The sequence below is a fragment of the Zosterops lateralis genome (genome assembly GCF_965231275.1).
Source record: "Zosterops lateralis genome assembly, chromosome: 1".
NCBI classification, from domain to species: domain Eukaryota; kingdom Metazoa; phylum Chordata; class Aves; order Passeriformes; family Zosteropidae; genus Zosterops; species Zosterops lateralis.
In genome coordinates, this window is record NC_139762.1 from 139,560,363 (window position 1) to 139,580,612 (window position 20,250).

A 20,250-nucleotide genomic window follows, 5' to 3' on the forward strand; every position below is an offset into this window, starting at 1 on the left:
ATGATTTCCATCTCTGTCAGCCCAACATCACTGCCTTGGCAGAAAAGGCCAAGGAAAGAAGGAAAGGGAGAGCATAGCTATAAACCCCAGGATGTGGTAGCAGCTGTATCCATCAGTCATGAGTCTGTCTGATCTGTAGATTCCATAGTCCCTCTTCCCTTCCTATCTCCTCTATTTGCATCCCACCAATCTCCTCTCCTCTGAAGGGAAAATGTGTAATTACTCCTCAAACCTAGCCAACGCATTGCTGCCTCCCTCCTTCCTGCCTTCTCAAACCTAATCTGTGATCAAATCCACCCACCAAAGTCAAATGTCTTTCCAGGGATGAACTTTCACACAATCTTGGGAGCAGTTTTCTAGTTTTGCGGTTGGTGAGAATAAAAAATTAATGTTTTTGGGTTTTTTTTCTGTGCAGAGGCATCAGTCACGCATTGTGTGTATACTAAATTCACAGGGTCATAGAAATTAGAGACTGTAGAGCCCAGGGGAGAGAACTGCTCCAGCTAAGGAGCTGTGCAAAATTGTTCTCTGCATTGCATTAAGGCGAGGAAGGTCTTTGAGCATTCCTGAACTGCCATGTCATCCTTGTTTTCTTGACACCTTCTTCCTGAAACACAGGTGTTGGCATTGTCTTTCCCAGAGAAAGTAGCTTTTTAATTTTAATGAGCAAGGAAGATGTGTGCTGTTGAGGAACAAGCTCAAATTAAAATATTATTATTATGTAATCAAATATGGGCCTTTCACAATGACATTTAAAGAGCCATATCCTTATTTTTAGTTAAAACCTGCACTGAGCTGGCTTATGATCCATCAACATCCCTGTCTGAGGATCTGACCTGTATGAGATTTATTTGATTCTATTCTCAGGCTATTATATACTCCCTCATTATGGATCAAGTCTTAATGCCAATCAAATGGCATTGGAAAACCTCCAAATGTTTTCAGCTGAGTGGGAATGGCCCTGTTCAGACCATGTGCTTAAGGTCAGTGTCTGCTCTCAGGTATAAATCCAGCAGAATGTCACTGAAATCAATTGAGATTTAGCGGATTTATAAAGATGGCATTGGCAGTAGCAATTGACTGCCTCCAAGAATCTGTCTGTGGCCTCAGCTCAGCCCTGAGCTCTCAGGATCCTCACACAGGTGCTGAAGTCAATGCACTAGAGGACCTGCTGTCTAGTTACCTTCTGACTCTTGTTTGAGCTTTTTTAGTTTAGTTTTCTGAAAAAACAGACATTGGGTGCACTTATTCTGGGGTGGAACATCATGATGTGATTGAAAATTTTCAGGTTTGCTGTAAATGTCCTATGTTCACCTATCCCTGTGAAAATATGAGCAACAAGAAGAAAGTGTGCTCCTTTCCTCTGCCACCTCAGCTGAGGGGCAGCTGAAATATCTGTGAATTTTTGTGTGGAAACCAGGACTTGCCCCGTGCTGTGCTGCTCCCACCATCCCACATCTTCATTCAGCCCCTGCAGAGAACCTGGAGATGCCCTCAGAAATTCCCTCTCTTCCATGGTGCCTACTCCAGACTTCCCAATGTGGGGAGTGACTTTGCTGCTCATCTTGTTCATGTCCTGAATTCACCCCTTGCTTTGTTGATATAAAAGTTCAGCAAAAGGGCAGGCCCATGCAAAGATTTAGAGGGATCCTAAGATACTGCTGCAACAAATCTTTTATTCCCACTCCAAGCAGAGGAGGTCTGGACATGAGAAGAAATGCACAAGGAGGAAGAAAAAACCATTTTCATTAGCAGTGACTTGCTGACGATGTGGTTTCTCTGTCAAAACCTGTGACCTGAATTACCACTGCCTGTGCTGCTGGAGGGTTTATTGGAAAACAGATAGCTTTGCAGGGAAAAGAAATCAGACTGGTGGACATGACTTTTTTTTTTTTTTTAATAAAAGGAAACAAACCCACTTCCTTATGTTGCATATAAGCAAAGAGGACATGATCAGAATACTCTTGATGATGAATCAGGCTGCAGTGTTCATCTGGTCCATGTGAATCACAGGTCAGGGATGTTCCAAACGAACTTTGTGGCCTCTGCAGCTAAAACATCCCAAAATGCATTCTTCAACTTGTAATTATTTAGATGCTGCTTTCCAGTAAGCTGAAAACAACCTCCCAATCAACACTCAAAGAAATGTCATGGCTGAGGGTTATCCTCACACCATCTCCCATTTTGTATGAACATCATCCCAGGGGAGTTCTGCAGCCAGCAGAGCCTTAAGGCTTCTGGCAGCCTGGAGCCCTCAATCAGATGATGTTCCCTAGTTATTGCCAAAATATCAGGGGTGGAGGAACTTCTTGGGCAGCTGTGAGCATGATGGGTGTATCCTGCCCCACTTCTGGATGAATGCATTGCCAGGAGGATAGTGAACAGGCTCAGATATACAATACCTTTCATGGCCTGAAGGACAGATTTGTGCAAGCTTAAACACAAAAACAAGACAACACAGGGTGGCCAACAAGGCCGAGTGCAAGGTCCTGTATGAGTCAAGGCAATCCCAAGAACAAACACAGACTGGGAGAAGTACGAATTGAGAGCAGCCCCAAGGAGAAGAACTTGGGTGTATTAATTGTTGGAAAGCTTGATGTGACCTGGCAATGTGCTGCAGCAGCCCAGGAAACCAACTATGCCCTGGACTGCATCCCAAGCAGTGTGGGCAACAGGTCGAAGAAGATGATTTTCTCCTTCTACTCTGCTCTGGTGAGACCCCACCTGCAGTGCTGCATCCAGCTCTGGGGTCCCCGAGAGAAGAAGGATGTGGACTCCTGGGAGCGAGTCCTGAGAGTGAAGATAAGGGGCTTGAGTACCTCTGCTATGGATAAAGGCTGATATAGTTGGGGCTGTTCAGCCTAGATATGAGAAGGCTCTCAAGGGACCTTAAAACACCTACCAGTAACTAAAGGAGACCTAGAAGAGATCTAGAGAGGGACTTTTTCCATGGGTAGATGGAGATAGGACAAGTAGCAATGTCTTTAAACTAAAGGAGAGTAGGTTAAATTAGACAGCATGAGGAAATTCTTCCTTGTGATGGTGGTAAGGCACTAGAACAAGTTGTCCAGAGAAGTTGTGGATGCCCATATCTGGAACCTCTGCCATTTTCAGAATATTTATTATTGAGCCAATACTTCTGTTCATCTTCATTCTTGTCAATGTTGTGGTGGGTTGACCTTGCTGAACACTAGGTACCCATCAAGCCACTCTATCACTCTCCCTTCTCAGCAGATTGAAAATAGATGGAAAATAACTTACGGGTTGAGATAAGGCAATTTACTAAAGCAAAAGCAAAAGTTTACATGCACTGAAGCAAAGACAAAAAAACCCCTGATTTCTCTACTTCCCATCAGCAAATTATGTTCAGCCACTTCCCAGGAAGCCAGATTTCAGCACATGTGGCAGATTTTCCAGACAGCAAATATTGCAAACAACAAAAGCACCCTGTTTGTCTTCCTTTTTTCAGCTTTTATTTCAGAGCTGATGTTGTACAGTATGGAATATCCCTTTGGTTAATTTGGGTCAGCTGGCCTGCTTGTGTCCCTTCCCAGGATCTTGCCCACTCCCAGCCCCTTGATGGGGGAATTCTGGGGAGACAGTGCTGATGCTGTGCCAGCTCTGCTCTGCAGGAGTCAAACACTGCTGTGTTCCCAACACCTTTCCAGCTATCAATGCCCAGCAGGGCACTGTGAGGGCTGCCATGGGAAAATGAACTCAATCTCAGATAGACCCAATAAAAATGCTTTGCTTCCTTCTGACTCCAGAGTTCCTGGATTAGTCAGATTCTCCTTTTTTATAATGCTTCTGCAAACATGTCACTAAAGGGGAAGTCAACACCCTGCAGACACAGATGAGTTTAGGCAGTGTCAGAGTGGCCAACAAGGGGACTGCTTGACTGCTCCCCTCCCAGCCAGGCTAGCTTAAAGTCAGCTTGGATGAACCTTGGATAACTTTGTACCCGTGTTTGCCCCTGGTGAGTATTTTTTGTTTCATTTTTTAAAGAATAGTGGGTGGGCTTTTGGCAACAAAATGGAGATCCCAGGCCACCTTAGGTAAGTTCTTGCTTTCCTCATAAAGAACAATTTATCCCCTCTTTATCAATAGGCAAAAGCTCCTAAACAAACATTACCACTCAGCAGGGGAATACTCAAACCTGCTAAATTTTTCTTCAGCAACCTCAGTGTTTGGAAATGTGCACATTACTGTAGAAGCTTTTTCATACTTCTGGTTGGTCCAACCTGGTTCAGTGTTGTGTTGTGTAGATATACCCAAGTCATGTCTGAAAACACCATGTCAAATACAAAAAGCAGGGTAATCATATTAATGGAATCTTCCAACCAGACAATCAGTCCTCCTGAAAAGCAAGATAAAGAAGCCAGGAAAGCCTGGCTGCCTCACTCAGGACTGTTGCAGTTTCTTTGTGTGCTCTTGCACTGCTCTGCATAAATACCCCTTGACTTACGAGCTTCATTTATTTGCTGAAATTAATGCAACAGCATGCAGTTACTATGGTGATGTTGGCTCCCTGACTATCTTAGGCTAAATCCATTACCCATGTGTGAGCTGGTTCTTGCAGTGCCTGAAGTTTGCTGGCTCTGGAGTACAACCAGACTGGAAGCCAACGTGTAGGAATGGCTGGGTGATCAGGGAATGTGGATATCACTTACACTGAGACACAGGCTCTGCAGTAGCTATGGACTTTTTTCAGGTGCCTCAATGTCCAAACATGCTCCATGCATGGAGGGGACAAGCACAAATGACCTTAAATCTTTATGAAGAAAGCAATTACACAATTGGTGTCTCCCAGCCTTGTTACTTGTATACTCTGCACAATACTTTACTTTTGCCAGGCTCCTGCCTTTAGAGGCAGGAGATAAGGGTAGTTCTGCCTTATTATCTTGAGTGCAAAAGGCAAGACTTCAAAAGTAGGTGGAATTCATGCAGTGACAAGGTCCTCAAAGTCTCTGAAATACCTTGAATGCCGTGACATCCTCTGTTTCCAGGGCTTCAGGGCAATTCACAGATGCAGAGTGCTCTCTCTGGTCTGCATAAAAGGCTCCTTTTGTAATTACTAGAAGCAAGTACGGAACTTCCAAGAGCTTTAACAATTTCTCTGCAGCTGGAAAACGGGTGCACTTAATCAAAGCTATGGTTTGTTGTGAATTACCTGCTCAGCTGTTGATAGTGACTGGCTTTACCCTGCAGCTCGTTCATGTTCCCTGGAGCCTTGGATACCTCTATGCTGCCATGATGATTTTATCTCGTTCAACCTTTTCTTCAGGAATAAATCTGTGCCCAGTGGTGTCTCAGTCAGCAGGTTTGTCTGCCTGCTGCAGCTCCCCATGGCACACAAAGTTGTGCTGTATCATATTATGGAAAAGAACAAAGTTGCTCAGATGTGCTATAACAAAGATGGGTTTCCCTGCTAGGGTGGCACAGAAATGTTTGCTCTTCTGAGAGATCAAAGAAAATCTGCAGAGTTTTCTGCTGACAGGGATGTGTCACTTCACAGCCCTTTGTTTGCAGAAGTACCCTGTCATTACCCATTACCCTGTCTGCAGCTGACTGGTGCCCAGAGAAGGAAAGAGAAGTGGGCTCATTGCACAGTCTTCCTGGCAGATGACTTACCTGCTGCTTGGAGCACTAATCAGGCTGGAAACATGTTTATGGGTAGATTTTGCAGAGTGTCTGTAGATGCAGAAATTATGGCAAAATTAGGGGACAAAAAGAAAAAAAAGGGGGGAAAAAAAGAAAAAATAAATAGGGAAAAAAAAAAAAAAGGCGGGGGGGAATAAAAAAAACTCAGGAATAAAGGGAATTTATTTACCTGAAAAGCTGGGGATCTTAAACCCCCCATTTTCTTAATGAACTTTAAAAACCACAACTGAGATCCATGGATGTATTTGAGCTCTTTATCTATGGAGAGTTATATCTTTGGATGTTCTTTCAGTTCCCACCGAGTCTGAAGCTCTTCAGGTGGTGTTCAACACCTGATGGAGAGAGAGGAGGGGTGAGCTCCAGAGATGTTTCTTCACGGAGACCTGTAAGGCTGACAAAATGCTCAGTTTGGGGTATTGTGAAGAAGAATGAGTGTCTCAAGCTGTTTTGATGCCTTGAGAGGCTACTTAGAACAGAGATTAGACAGTGTTAAAGGAATAAAGTAGATATTTGTTTAAAAGGCTTTCAAAGGATCCACCTTGGGCAGTACAAGAACCTGGCCAAGGCTACACCCAAGATGGATAATGGGTCATATGAGTTTTCACACTTTTATAAGTTTTGGTCCATTTACATATTGTGGTTAATTGTCCAAATACAGCTTCAGGTTATGAATTCCCATCCTCCCAGATTGCTCTCCTCAATTCACTGAGGCATAGATTTAGAAGAATTAAAGACTGTAGTCAAAATAGATAGTGCTGAGATAATGTAGCTAGGACTTCCCTTTTGCTAACAGAAGCCAGACTGAAAGAACTGATAATCCTTGGAAGGAACCGATCAATCAGAGGAGCTGTCAAACTAGGGCTTCTGCATCCTGAATAATCAATAGACCCCATGAATACAATACAATCATAAATCAAACAGTCCTGGGAAAAACAGGATTTAGCTGTCACAAACACTAAAGGTTAAAAAGTCAGAGCTGAGGAAGACAATCTTACTTCATCATTTTGGGACCCCACCCCATTAAAAAGACCACCGACCCATTTCAAAGAACAAACTACGCATGCTTGGTGGCTTTTTGGGCTAATTACCATACGAAGCGGGGAATGGGAGGTATCAGAGCTATGAATATGCATTTGTAGTTTGTGTATTCAATACTTCTGTAGATAAAAGGCCCTGTGATGATCTGTAAATTGCGCGTGTGTTTCTGGGAGCTATCCCTCACGCTGCCCGGCGTCGTAATAAACATACACTTTCTAACTTTAAACTGTTAGAGAGTCTTTGTCCGTCATAGTTGGATATTGGTAATAGATCAATGTCCATAGTTTTTTAATAAATCATCACTGTTGTTTATACTTTTTGGGCCTGAAGATGTAAGGGTATCCTTGGTTCTTGGGCTGGAAAAGGATTGTTTTGTCTAACTAAACTGTGAAGAGAACTTGGTAACACTTTATATGAAGTTCAGAGTTATATACTAATGTAGTACAGAATCTGGAAAACATGAAAACATGAAAGCTAAAACTTTAGGCATCAGTTTCAAAGGTCTTTCCTGGAGATGGGAGAACCATGAGAAAGTGGAAAGGCTGCAAAAAGAGAGGCTTCAACATATCAAGTTCTCTTGCAACATCAAGGCAACAGCTTTAGAATAAATTTGCAGATTGTTTTAACCAGTCTAAAGCAGCACAGCTATCATGCATCAACAAGCCCACTGGGCCAGGCATTGATGCATCTGAGCTTTCAGGTTTGTCACACCTCTGCATTTTGAAGAGAACTGTCTCCCATGAAACTTCCCTTTGCAGAGGACAGCACAGACTCTGCTGGTTAACGTCATGCTCCCTCACACAGACTTTCCTCTTATCCTTCCTTGTTTTGTCTTTTCTTGCAAGGAAATTATTTATTTTAATGCCATTTAAGCTGAAGGAATGTGGCTGCTGTTACTGTGCACTGTAATTCTGCTGCCCTTCCAGCACAGCACAGCCCTTCTCTCTCCATGGCAGCTAAAGGAAAAGGAGAGGGGAATGAGATCTGGGATACATTGAGGCGATTATTTTAAAAAGCCCATTGAGCAGACCATTTGGCAGTACAGATGTCCCCTGACATTAAAATGGGAAAGGAATTTGCTCTTTTCTCTAGCACACAGCCGTGGGTTTTGCCTCATTGGAGGGTAATCCTGGTAACTGCCCCATTCAGGATGTACTTCCAACCCTGCAATTTGGGAGTTCCAGCTCTGTTTGACTCCTTAGGTAAACAAAGATAAGAAACTCTTCCCCAAAATAAATAGGAAGCAGAAGACTGGACCTCATAGCTAAAAAACATCCTGTGTAACCATGCAATGCCTCTCCCCTTATCTCTGTATGTCCACATTATCTCCGTGTGACGTGCACTATCACCAGTTCACATCACAACAGAGAATTGGGTAGCTGTGGTTTTCTATGTGCAGTGGCCAGTTCAACCCACCCATGAAAACAGAGAGGATTTCGTTATTCAAAACACTTCATAGCCATGACAGTCTGAAATTAAATGGAAATGCTCTTTTTCAAAGGTGTAGGAACTAGACTACAGCTAGCAAGCAAAGTAGTTAAAACCCAGGTCCAGGCAGTTGTGAGGCTTTTCAAGGGTGTGATGCTGGAGAAACTAAGGTCAGGGGAACCCTGAGTCAGTGAAGGCTTAGGCGCTAGCAGGCATTATGCAGGCTAAAAGAGGGTAAATAGTGGCTGTAAGGTCAGTAGGAGCCTTTGTGGTCATCTCTGCTGAAATCCTGCCTAATGTACAGCAGCGTTCCCTCAGTGTTTCCTACCAGTTCCTGGCTGAGCATGAGTCCCTTTAGAAGGGCAGAGAGCCAGCCCAAACTCTCAGTCTTGGGTAAAGATATCAAGGGATGGATAACTCCCCACTGCCCTCAGGAAGGAGATGAGGGGCAGCAGCTTATGGCCCCTCTCACAGCTGCAGGGAGATGACTGTTTGTGTGGGTCACTGTCAGCACCAAAAGTGGGACAAAACCTCCTTGGTGTTTACTTTGACCTTCTGGTGAAGCTTTGCTCTCCTTTTTCTGAAGAGTTTCCAAGTCTCACTGGGGTGAGACAGTGTTAAAACCAGCATTCAAAGATACTTAGGCACTGAGTGAAATATGAATCAGGACCCACCTCCTGGCCCAAAGGCAGGTTTAGCTGGCAGCACACCTTCTTTGTTTGTGCTGTTTATTCATTGGCCTTGCTGTGATGGACTTTCACCTTACAAATATGTTTAGATCTACTTTTCAGACACTGTCTCTCATTGGATACAGTGAACCTGGAGTTGTACATAGAAAGTATAAGGCAAGCTGTAACTCCAAAATACCCCATACCTGTAAAAAGGTTGGTCAAAGGTGAATTCAATAGCTCCAAGACAAAATCTGTTTGAGCTGCAGATGTGTGAGGTGCTTAGAGCCCTGTGCTTTGTCTGGTTTCTGCTTCTTGACTTCTAACTGAGCATCTGAAGTCTCCCCTTAGACCTTCAACATGCTGTGATCTGCAAGCACAGAACCCTGCCTGTTCCATAGGAGCTTCAGTCAGCCCACATGCACTCAAGAGATCCTCACTGATTTTCACAATAATGCAAAATTCAAAACAGGTGAACTAGATCACCCCAAATCTCCAAATCTATATTAAAATAGCATTCAATATTGTAATAAATTTTGGGAAGTTTTGGGTTGCATTGTGGTTTCTGAACCTTCAGGGCACATTCAGTACATGTTCCTACCAAAATTAGAAATAGTGTAGATATAAATTAGAACACAATTAATATACATTAACATTATATTTAAGTATTACTATATAAACATTCAAGTACATAAAAGTTAATATAATTCATTGAAGCTAGAAATATTATTTAGAAATACAATTTTTCTTAGTCATAAGATATTCCCATGTATATCTTTTTTTTCCTGTGATAGTGTTAATTTTCTTTATAGCAGCTCATATGGTGCTGCTGGGGTTTGGATTTGTGCTGAAAGCCAATGTTTTCATTACTGCTGAGCAGTGCTCACACAGAATCGAGGGCTTTTCTGCTCCTCACCCCACCCCACCAGTGAGGAGGCTGGAGGGGAACAAGGAGCTGAGAGGGGACAAAGCAGGGACAGCTGACCCCAACTGACCCAAGGGATATTGCAGAGCACTTGAGATCACGCTCAGGGTATAAAGCTGGGGGAGAAGAAGGAAGAAGGTACATTCAGAGTGATGGTGTCCCAGGTAGGAAGATGGATCCTGTCTTTCCCAGGGATGGCTGAACACCTGCCTGCCCATAGGAAGAGGGGAATGAATTCCCTAGCTTGGGCATGCAGTTTCTGCTTTACCTGTTAAACTGTTTTTAACTCAACCCACGACTATTCTCACTTTTACCCTTCCCCTTCTCTCCCCTATCCCACATGAGGAGATGAGCTGACTATCAGGGTTAAACCACAACACCCTCAAAAAGTTATTTCCAGAAATGGGGGATTTCAGTGAAACAGCAACACTTCTGTGCACTGTGTTTGCTCAAATAGTGGCAGGGATTTTTCTCCCCTTCAGATTTTGTTAGGGATTGAAGCCTTAGCACAGATCAGCTCTAGAATTGCCACACAAATATTGCTTGTTACATCTGTAATTTGAATGCTGGGTATTCAGAAATGACAATTCAGCTTTCTAAAACTGAGCACTAAAAAGTGAAAGCTATTTCCAAAATCCATGAATAACTTGCTTATGCAATAACATCCACAATTCTGGTGTCAGAGTTAAACTTTGAATTCCACAGACTTTAACTTGCAGAAATACAGTCTCTGCATGTGCTACCTTGGGAGATGAAGATCCATCTGAAAAAAGTCTATAAATTTGAAAAATAACTCTCATAAAAACTAATGTGATTTATGTAAGCACATTAAGGGGAAAATACCCTGAACAGTTGGTTTAAGTGCTTAGACTTCTTTAACTGAATATTTCCATATGGTTACTTTGTAATTTTAGATTTTTTTCTTTGCTTCATACTCTTCTTTGTTAAATTTGAGAAACAAATCAAGGTACTGGCACAAAGAAATTAAGCAACAAAGATGCCTGCAATGAGTGCTTGATTGTTCCCACAGGAAGCAATGATTCTTTCTACAAATTCCCCTAATCCTCAAGGAAACATTATTCCAATTGTCCCAGGGTTGTTTGTATGATTGTGAACAGACAATCATAATTTTTTATATATATAAAAAGCAGAAAAATAAGTGAAGAAATGAACTACATTTATTTTTTAAAAAAGCAGGATTACATTAGCTAAGTAAAGATTAGCTTCCAAATGCCAGACATGGTTTGAATTCTTAGTGAATTGTTTCATGTTTTTAACACTTTCACATTTATCCCACAAGATTTTCACTTTTGCCTAGACTTTACTACCCCTGCAATGATCCACCACTAAAAATACTCAGTTTATCTGGAGCTCTCAAACTGGCTTATGTGCTGTTTTTAAAGTACAGCTTCCAAAGATTATTGAAAATGATTATTTAAACCAGCACAACACATTGTGTGAACCTTCTCAAACCAATGCAAGCCCACATTATATTGATTTAACTGAAGTTGATTCCTACCAACTCAAACTAAATGGATACAAATCACTTTTAGAGCAATGTGGAACTGCAGAGGAGTGGTATGATCTCACCTGCACATCTCAGTTCACTGACTGCAATATTTTACAGCAATATTCAACAAGAAAAATCTCTTTTTTTTTTCCCCAAGGAATTTCTTCTCCACTGCATTTAATTCTTCCTGTCCCAAAAGAACATGGTAAGAGCAAGTGAGAAGACAAAGTAATAAATGCCATAATAAATTTGCTTTCATTATATATGTTGGACCAGTTTATGGGTAAAGAGGAGGTTGATGTTCAGATGACAGAGGAGTCTGAAACTTGGTTCTCTGGCATGGCCTGAACATGTGTGGGGGCACAGACAGAACTAAGCAAAAATGGCAATATTTGTCCAAAAGTGCTGTGAATTTTCCTGAAAGTATCTGCAATCAGGGCTAATACGCATGATGGGGGGAAGAAGACAGGGATGGTGAAAGGATGGGCAAAACAGAGGGGAGAGAGAGATGTGGGGATAGGACTCACCTGAGCTGCTCCTGCAGCTTGTGGTAGAAGACCTCCATGAGGAACAGCAGGATTCTCTTGGGAAAACTCCTTATTTCTCCCAGACAAAAGGACTGGAAGTTCCCCCTCAGCCCTACCTGCCCACCCATGTGAGCAGGCAATATACAAATATGTCAATCATATTTATCACATGAAAACATTCAAATCAGCCATTCCTAACACAGAGATAAGATGCTGGGCAGGAGAAAGGATTTGAATTACACTTCCTTCCTTCAGACCTAATAAGCCATGATGGATTGATGGTCAATACCCCAACACTTAACACACTTTGTATGAATAAAGGGAACCTGCTGAGATATACAAATCTTTTGGCATTTGTTGCAGAGAGTATGTAGTTCTTAGCACATCTTCTTCAAGTGAAAGAGGGAAAAAAAAAAAAGCCATCAAGAATGGATTCATTGCTCTCTGCTTTATAACTTGACAGATGTAAGAATTTATTTATCAATAAAACACCAGGCAGTTGTCTGGCAGGGGTAGTGGCTGAGGCTAGTACAAGTAGATACAGCTGAATGGCTAATGCTGGAAACCAAGTTGGATTGGAGGAACTGAAACCTGTGATGTAGCAATGCTTTTTGTTATCAGAAAAAGGGAAAACAGTTATGAAAAAAAAATCAAAACAATAGTTACATAATCTGCTCTTTTTCCAAGGGACCATAATTATTAAGGCATTTTCTCATCTGAGCCACATGCAACTCATTAAAAAGGTACAATCCATAGCAAGCACAGACTGTGGACAGCACAAGTATTGAAATGCAGCTCTATCTCCCTAACCAGACTTTCAGTGAACTGCCCCTGTGTGCACCCCCAGCACTTGAGAGTGAGTCCTCTCATACATAGGCAATAACACTGTGCATCTGCTGGAGATCTGCAAAGCCTCATCAGTGTGATGTGCAGAGGAGGATGCCAGGGAAATGATTCAAACCTGGGAAAATGCCTTAGTCCAAAAGTCAGATTCATCTTGCCTAAATACAGAAGTCTATAACATAGGCTGTGATATGAGAGGTAGCCAGCACAGAGTTCCTTGATTGTTGCTAGAGAGAAACAGGAATGTTGTGAGGGACATTTATCCAGTCTGGTTTAAAGATTCACTTTGGGATGAGATGAACTTCACTGTGAAAGGGCTCATTGCTCTGAGCAGACTCCAAGGAGATGGTGACTAGTGCTGCACAGCCATCTGTTGGGTAGAAGTGCACATCTGGCCAGATATATCCATGAGAGAGACTGAAAAAGTTCAGTCTACTTAATTCTTCAGAAGCAGATCACAGTGCTAACATATCAAGGAGACCTTCATGTAAAGACAGGTTTTTTTTTTCCAATGGGCATTGTAAACAGCAGACAGAAACAGGAATTAACAGGTGTAGGCTGAAGCCAAATACGTGCAAAGAAAACACAAAGTGAAGGGTTTCATACAGTGAATGAAATAAGCCACTGCTCAACAGCAGAAGAGGTGGCTTCTTGATCTCTGGGAGCCTCCAATGACTTCATGAAACATCAGTGCTCCAGTTTAATGTAGATTAAATGAATAAACCTATTATCCTGAATAAAACTGTGTTGCTCCATAAATCAGACCAGATGAGATTACTTCAGAACCTCTGGCTGGTCTCTGTCTTAGATTTGTTTTAAAACCTGCATACTTTTCTACACCTAACAGCCTTCTCTGTTCTGCAGGGGAAATAAATAAACACATAGAAATACAGTAGGTTCTTCTGTCTTTAAAAGGAAGATAATCCTTTTCAATAATAACTGTGTTCTACTCAGTCGTGGCAGTGAGCACAAGGATTTCATCTGCACAGACAGGAACAATTGTGCAAGCCAAAGAGAACCAGCCACCTGAGCTGCTGCCCCCAGAATTAATGGTTCTTCAGTCTTGTGCTTACTCCAAGTGACAAATGTAGGTTAGAGGGGTTGAGTTTGTTCAGCCCCCTCCAGGTGGTACTGGCGTCCACAACCACCTGGTTTCTGAGATAACAAGAAATATTTGCCCTGAGCTCTGCATTGCTGGCTCAGTTTAGATCTTAGAGAATTCAGTAGAACATGTTCTATTGCCTCACATGAACTGCTGCCAGCTCCTCTGACTCCCTTGTGAAGCAGAGTTAGAGCATCACAGGGGTATCTGGGAGGTGATGCATGCACTGTGCTATGTCCTCATGTCTTTACACACATTGTTTCTTGCTTTGTACATTTTCCTTGCTGTAAAACAAGAAATAGTTTTGTGGAAACACGAAGTTACCATTCTTTATATAAGGTCTAATGTATTAAGGCAAGTTATTTTCTCAAACAGGAAATAAATATAATATATAAAACAAATATAATATATTTGTCAGGAATGCACCAAGCCCCATATGCAAACTTCAGAGAATTTGTTCTTCCTGGAGGCTTCCTTGCATCTTTTTGACTTTTGATATAATGGTTACCAACATTATTTTAATTTACAGCCTGAATGCATTCACCTGCATGATACTCTTTTCTCCTTCATCTGCTATACATCTCCCCTTCCCTGACATTTACTTTCCTATCAATTGACAGCAATAGGATTTCAGCTTTCCTTTTACAAGGTTGAGAAAATCTCATTTGCCCATTTCAGGGCTTCATCCTGCCAGCAGCTTAAAGTTATCATGTACATTACAATCTTTCCCCTCCTACTGGGAGGAAGCAAAGAGCTCTTATCCCAAGGCAAACTGTTTCATAAATTTCTAAGGGTAAGGTTCACTCAGTTACCTTGCCCTAAAGGACATCTTGACAGCTCCCTCAAATGTATTGGCTGCTTTTCAGCAGTTAATCTCTCAGTCCAGGTAACTCCTCCTACACGAATCTTGGAGATATTTTCCAATCTTAATGATTCCATGGTTCTGTGCTTTATTTGGATACCTTCTCTTCCTGAGTGGTGGGCTTACATATTATCTTGGGTGATGTCTCACCCTGCCTCATGGAAGTGTGCTGTGCAGCACACTTTGAACTACACTGGATGTGGCCCTTGCTCCAGGGGGTTGTTTCTGCACCCTGGCTGCAGGCACAGCCCTGTAGATCAGCTGGGGTGCTGCAGTGGTGAAGGTGTGCACCTCAACATCAGGAAAAAAAACAGTACATCCAATGAGGTGGTAGAAGATGGGGAAATGCATCCTTAGGAAGCTATTTTGAATCCACTTTCACTAAAAGCACCAAGGGCTCTGTCTGCACCTTCATAGAACCATAGTTTGGTTTGGGCTGGAAGGGAACATAAAGATCATCTAATTCCAACCCACCTGCCATGAGCAGGGACACCTCTCCCTGGTTTAGGTTGCTCAGATCCCCATCCAACCTGGACTTGAACACTTCCAGGGATGGGGCATCTACAGCTTCTCTGGACAACTTCTCTATTCCAGTGCCTCACCACCCTCACAGAAAAGAATTCATTTATAATACACAATCTAGATCTACTTTGTCTCATTTCAAAACCATTCTCCTTTGTCTTATCACTGCATGACTTTAGAAAAAGTCCCTCTCCAGCTCTTTTGCAGCTCCTTTAGGTCCCCAAATGTTATGTGAGGTCATTGGTCAGAGACAGACAAACAACAAGAACTCACTGAGGGTCATCAGCAAACAGCTCGTTTTATTCTTTAGAACTTCTTTTTATGGAGGGTTGAATTTCCCAGGTTTGGATACCTGGCTGCTTGGGATCTCTGTACCACCCAGATCTCTGGCCAGTGATGTGTCTATATTTATGGTTGCATGGGATTGGTTGAAGTCTCTGAGTTAAAATCCCTCCTATCATTGCTCACCTAGGGACTTGTTTAATTTCTAGGCTGGTTGAGTTTGTGGGGCAGCTTCAGACCAGCTGCACTGTGACACCCAGAAGTGCTGTAAGTTCTTCTCACTCACGTTTTTTATCTGGGCTGAACAACCCCAACTCTCTCAGCCTGTCTTCATAGGAGAGGTTTCCAATCCTCTGATCATCTTCAAGGCCTCATTTGGAATTCAAACAGATCCACATCCTTTTCATGCTAGGGACCCCAGAGCTGGATGCAGTATCCCAGGTGGGATCTCACCAGAGCAGAGCAGAAGGGCTGAATCCCCTCCCTCACCTGCTACCCGTGGGGCATTGGGTGCAGCCCAGGACTCCTTTGGTTTCTGGGCTGCCAGAGAACATTGCTGGGTCATGTTCAGCTTCCCACCCATGAGCATCCCCAATTCTTTCTCCTCAGGGCTGCTTTTGATCTGTTTATCCTTGTCTGTTTTTCTGCCTGGGATTGCCTCAAACCAGGTGCAGAATAGACCATGCTCAGCACACATGGACTCTGGACTACCAGTCTGACTCTACCCTTTGCTCCCAAGAGAACAGCCAATTACCTGCATATCTTTTTTCTGTTAAAGTCCAGGTAAATATTATAATATTTATTACTATATTACTATATTAATATTTTCCTGAGAATCATTTCTTTTCTCAATAAACTTACAAGGATGTGGCAACTGAGCTATAGCTGGAATGGATACCTAGATACCCAAGCAGCTTGTGCAGAAACCATAAACCTGAGACTGTAGGAAGTGAAATATAGAAATTAGTATGCTAATTGCATTATTCCAAAATAGGTCATGTTTCCAGTTCTGGTTCTCCATTAGTTTGGGACCTTTGACATATACAGTCAAGCTCCTATCCCCCGTTTGGGATTAGACTCCTGCCCCCAAGTAATCTCATATATTGTTAAATTAGCCACACCCCCGGCTCTGTAGTTGCTGCCTCCTAAACCGTGTAGTCACTGTGTTGGTGATGGAACCAGGGGTAAAGCTCTGGTTTCAGGCACTCCGTCCTTCCCGTCCCCACCGTGTGTTCTTGCCACGCTTCCCCCAGCCAGCCCGGACCCAGAATGACACAGCCGGCAGTGCTACAAGGTAATCCTGTTTAGTGTCTCTCCAGCAAACACAGATTTGCATCCTCCAGTTTTCTAAATCTATTTTTCCCCCAATTTCTTAGATGTAAGTTATACTGTGAATGCTCTGGTTTACACTAAGACCATTTTCAAGTCTTTGAAATCTTTTGCCCAGGTCTTGTATCTAATCTTTAAAGCAATTCCATAGTTTATAAAACTTTCCTTTTCTGCCATCAGTACTCCAACCATTGATAACAATATTTTCTCTGAAATGATTTGTTGATTTGTTAATAGCAGATCTAAAACAGCATTGCAGCTGACTTAGTGTTGGTTTAGTGAAGAATTCTGCTAGCTTTTGCACACAGAAATAATGTGACATAAGTATTTTCTAGGCAACATCTGGGGAATTGATTTCTAAACTCTTCTAGGTTTTATTCTTTAGCAGCATCTCAGCTGGTCTGTCCTGCACTGAGCTCCAAGCTGTGGGTTAACAGCAGATCTTCAGAATTATCCTTGCACAAGCACTCACCAACCCTCCTCTGAGGGATTCTGCTCATACCATTTATCCCTTCCCAGCCTATCTCAGTAGCTGGAAAGGACTGAAAAGTTATTTTAACCTATATATCTGGCAAGAAAGAAAAAAACACACAAACTTTTCTATCCTAGCTGGGTTATTATATTTCTTTTCTACCATTTAAAATAAATGCCTATTCATACTAAATTAAGCTGTGTGAGTAACATCTGCCAGGTGTGCTTCAGTGTTTTACTCACAATTTTCCCTGGCAATGAATTCCACCTGCAATTACCATTTTGTGTTATTTGTGTTTAAGTTAATACAGAATGTACAGCCACTGGTATATGTGTGTGATGTCCTTTGAGGAAAAGAATTTATCTTGAGAACTGCATGGTGGCACAGCTCATGTGCTTCTGTGATATTCAGAGGAGATGAAACTGTTAGCTGGTGCTGATCAAACAAGCACATAAGCCTGATTTTTAAAAGGTTCTTCTGTGTTACTATATTTATTTTGTTGGAGCCACAGAAAAATGCATTCTTGTCAAAATGTGTCTCTAAAAGGCTTCGCTTGCCATTCTTCTTGTGGGCTGGAAACTTAAACAGAAGCCTAATAGACAGTTCAACCTAATCAACAACATTTATTTTCTGAGTCTAATTTCACCTTCTGGTTTATTCCTGATTGTCCTGGGGGACAAGTGAAATGAAGTAAAATTACATGATGCTAATAACTTTACAGTCACTTAATGCACATATTTTCAAGTCTGTGCTTGGGAATAGATGGTATTCAAGGCACTGTGATGCCAAAGGTAAATTAGGTTTATTGTACTTTTGTGATGTCTGAACTGCAAAGAAGGGTCATCTATATTGGAGAGATTGAACATGCTACATGTTCAGTCTGTGAAACACACAGAAAGTACACATGGCTGTCTCTCTTTGCCATGTAGTTGCTTACCTTTATCCTCATTTTAGGTGCTTATGTCATTTCTTCCTTCTGCAGTAAAATATTTATGGCCAATTGTTTTCATAACATTTTAATCTTCCTGTATCTTTACCAAGGTAGAATCATAGAATCATTAAGGTTGGAAAAGACCTCTGAGATCATCAAGTCCCATCTTTGACCTTGCCCACTAAGCCATATTCATGAAGCATCATGTTCGCTTTTTTCTTGAACAGTTTAAAGAATGGTGAGTCCACCTCTACCTGTGTTATATTTTTTTCCTTTTCTACTTTCATATCCTATCTGTGTCTTTTTAATTTTTTTATAACTGCTTATTATTCCTCTCGGGCTTTACACTGTCCTTATAGCAAAACTTGCATTTATCTAAGAGTACAAAAGTGATGAAGTTTTTCATAGCACAGAGAGGTTTTTATGTGAGAGCTCCAGATTCACTGAATATTTCTGCAAATCTGGCTTTTAGTGTTCACTGTGTGTTTTTGTGTGCTGCAATATCAAAAGGTTTCTCTGACTTTCACAGACAGTTATTGAGAGCAGATTGTACCAAATCACAACCTTTACCCATAGCCAGTGCTCCTATATACAGCACTAATGACTCCTAGCAAGTAAAAACACATCTCTGTGCAATAGTTTTGCCTCACAAGAAATCTTTCTCTGCTGTCTCTGATGTGGGCCTGCACCCAGGTCCTGTGAAGAAGATGCTGAGACCACTGACTGTGTGTCAGAACCACTGAGCTCTTGCAACCCCTTGCCATTTGAATTCCAAGAGCAAGCAGGGAAGGAAGGATGTTGTTTATTGTTTCCCTTCTCTTTGCTCTTAATGCACTTTGGTGCCAGAGTCTGGCCATGTGAAGCGTGGAGGCTGAGGATGTGATCTAAAAGCCTGCTTTAACCTCTTGCTTTCAGAAGACTCTGGATCAGGGAAGGCTGTTACAGTCCTGTGACATCTGTCAGAAGTGTGGGGTGTGGTTTGCAAAAAAAAACACAATGAGAAGACCAAGCTAGACATGATAAAAATTCAGTTCTGGCAAAATCTGTGGCCACCAAATAGCCTTACCAAGTCTGTTAGCATGGTGTATAAAGTGTATAAATGGTTGCAAGTTACACAAAATAAGGGCAGTGACTCTTACATGTTTGAATAGAGAACACAATGTACCTCTTCAGTGGAGGTAAAGCAGGTATATATATATCATCTGTCATGTGTATGGATATACATACACCATCTGTCTCTTCTTCCTATCGGAATAAAGAAATACTGTGCAGTCCATCTGTGGTTAATCTTCTTAGTTTAACATCTATAAAGTTGGGAAGTATTTAATTAGAAATATTTATTTAGGAAGTATTTAACATTTAGTCATACTGATAAATAGGTGTGTTTCTGTATGATGCAAAATAAACAGGAATTATTACCTAATATAAATTTATAGATTACCAGTAAATCACTTCTAAAGAGAACCACCTGTGTGGAGCTTGATCCTGACCTGGGGCATAACCAGCAAGGTCAGTTATCACTCCTGCTCTGTTCACTGAGACAGGAACTATCCAGTGGCATTTTGGCCTGTGCAAGGAACAGTCCCATTCAACAGAATGAGTGGGAGAAGCTGGGGATGGGGCACTAGCTGGTCACTAGTCTCTGCTCTTTCCTCCCACTGGAAAGGAGCACAGTGCAATGGTAGCACTTAGCACATCTTTCAGAGCAAGCCAACCATTTTTGAACGACACTTTATTTACATAGGCGGGGAGAAATAGCTTCTTGGCAACTGCATACATGCCAAATGCTGATTTTCTATTTTAACTTCTAGACACAATGGCAATTGGTTTGTTTGAAAGATGATGGATTATGAACTGAAGGGAGAGCTAAAGAGGGGGGAGCAAACATGAGCCCAAATCTGCACTTTCCCAGTGCACTGCCTCAATTGACAGCCTGGTGAAACACTTGAAATTGGGTTTGGGCCCAAGGAGCTTTTGAAATAACCGAAACAATTTATTTTTAGCCGCAAATAGGGAGTAACTTTAAAATAGAAATGAAAAGCTGGACAAGCCAGGAAAACAAGGAAGAGTGTGGGAACAAGTTGATAAAGTTGAAACCCAGGCTGCCTTTGAGCATCTGCAGGGTAAATGCCTCCTCCCTTTCTTGTTGC

At 42.0% G+C, this 20,250-nt stretch overlaps 1 protein-coding gene across 1 annotated transcript in view; it reads left to right on the forward strand.

Moving 5' to 3' along the window:
- Nucleotides 1-3,769: 3,769 nt before the first annotated feature.
- The window catches only part of ST3GAL1 (ST3 beta-galactoside alpha-2,3-sialyltransferase 1), a 97,097-nt gene continuing 80,616 nt past the window's right edge, over nt 3,770-20,250 (forward strand). The window contains exon 1 of the mRNA XM_083869906.1: nt 3,770-3,976. The gene's annotated coding sequence lies outside the window, so the exon portion shown is untranslated. The remainder of the gene's footprint in view (nt 3,977-20,250) is intronic.